The sequence below is a fragment of the Protopterus annectens genome, chromosome 8.part1, assembly GCF_019279795.1.
Source record: "Protopterus annectens isolate FY-2018-M chromosome 8.part1, PAN1.0, whole genome shotgun sequence".
Classification (NCBI taxonomy): Eukaryota; Metazoa; Chordata; order Ceratodontiformes; family Protopteridae; genus Protopterus; species Protopterus annectens.
The window spans coordinates 511608150-511610649 of NC_056742.1; positions in this window are offsets into that span (position 1 = coordinate 511608150).

A 2500-nucleotide genomic window follows, 5' to 3' on the forward strand; every position below is an offset into this window, starting at 1 on the left:
TGGTCTCAATGAAGCTATAAATGTGAAATGTTTTTTGAAAAATCGTAAACTTAAAGTTAATAAAGATAGTGATATTGTTTCTTTTCACCTTGCATAAATATCTCAAGGGTTTTTTAAATACCGATGTAATTAAGGTTTTTTTAATTAGTTAATTGAACATATGATTGTTTTTTAAGTATTTAAACTTGTAATATGTGTGGTTTTATCATTCTGATGAAGTCTTTTGATGAAAGCGGATAATAAATTTGAATACGCTATTTCTTGAAGGTCATTTAATTTTTGCTGCTTCCACTTTGGTTTTTGGATTTTTTGGGTTTTACTTGTTATCGGCACCTTGTTTTGCCATTTCACTTTATGTTTAGGAAAACTCCACAGCAAAAAACATTGGGAATACAGATCACTTTCTAGAACAGTAAGCTACTATAATACCAAGGAAGCATGCAGTATGAATGCTTGTCCTTGGATATACTTTCCTCTCTTCTCAACATCTGATTAAAAGAGTAACAATCTAGGGCAGTGGTTCCCAAACATTTTTGATTCTCAGCTCCCTTAGTGAATCCAGGTTTCCCAAGCCCCCCCCCCCACGGCACACATAAAGTGCATATTTCAGGGGTTCCCAAAGTGTGCACTGCGGTGCTCTGGAGAGCCACGTCTTCCTCACAGGGGCGTCATGAACTAATAAGCTTAGCTGCAAAATAAACTGCAAACACTTTGCGATTTATTTTGCAGTTAAGCTTATTAGTTCGCAGTGAGTGTGAGTGAATGCAGGAATGAATGAAGAAGTGGCTATGTGTGCATATGTGTGATATCGGGAGAGTGAGAGTAATGTGTGAATGAATACAGATGTGAATGAGGACGTGACTGTGTGTGTGTGTGTGTGTGTGTGTGTGTGTGTGATTCACACCTCTCAACTGTACAGATTTTCACAGAATGTCCAGATTTTTGCCTCATATTTTTGATGTGCTCCTCCTAAAATCTGTACTTTTCTGGCAAATAGCTGAGGATTGAAGTCATTAAATAATGACAAACATTTAAGTTTAAGACTCCACATCCTTCAGAGAATTCATGCTAATGCAAAACCTATTATTCTGTCAACTTTCTAAGTTTGTAAGAGCAATATTTAAAATCTGTCCCTTTTTGTCCCCCCATCATTTTAGGCTTTGTCCAGATTTGTAGAGCATTCATTCACACACCGCTCTCATTGTCTGTCACACCCACACGCCACACACCCACTTACGCATTCATTCACACACACCGCTCTCATTGTCTGTCACACCCACACACCACACACCCACTTACGCATTCATTCACACACCGCTGTCATTGTCTGTCACACCCACACACCACACACCAACTTACGCATTCATTCATACATTGCTCTCACTCTCCCGATCTCACACCCACAAGCTACACACCCATTTACGCATTAATTCATACACCGCTCTCATTGTCTGTCACACCCACACGCCACACACCCACTTACGCATTCATTCATACATCGCTCCCACTCTCCCGATCTCACACCCACACGCCACACACCCACTTACGCATTCATTCATACATCGCTCCCACTCTCCCGATCTCACACCCATATACCACACACCCACTTATGCATTCATTCACACACCGCTCTCATTGTCTGTCACACCCACATGCCACACACCCACTTACGCATTCATTCATACATCGCTCTCACTCTCCCGATCTCACACCTACATGCCACACCCACTTACGTATTAATTCATACATCCCTCTCACTCTTCCGATCTCACACATACACACATACAGTCACTTCCTCATTCATACCTGCATTCATTCACACATTGTTCTCACTCTCCTGATCACACACACACACATGCAGCCACTTCCTCATTCATACCTGCATTCACTCACACATTGATCTCACTCTCCCGATCTCACACACAAACACACCCACTTCTTCATTCATTCCTACATTCACTCATACATCACTCTCACTCTCCCGATCTCACACACACACACACACACACACACACACACACACACACACACACACACACACACAGCCACTTCTTTATTCATTCCTGCATTCACTCATACATCACTCTCACTCTCCCGATCTCACACACACACACACACACACACACACACACACACACACACACACACGCACACACACACACACACACACACACACACACACACACACACACACACACACACACACACACACACACCCTTTTTCATTCATTCCTACATTCACTCACACATCGCTTTCACTTTTTTGATTTCACACACACACACACACACACACACACACACACACACACACACACACACATCTTCATTCATTCCTGCACTCACTCACACATCATTCTCACCCTCCTGATATCACACACACACATACACACACACACACACACACACACACACACACACACACACACACAGCCACTTTTTCATTACTTCCTGCATTCAGTCACACATCGCTCTCACTCTCCCGATCTCTCTCACACACACA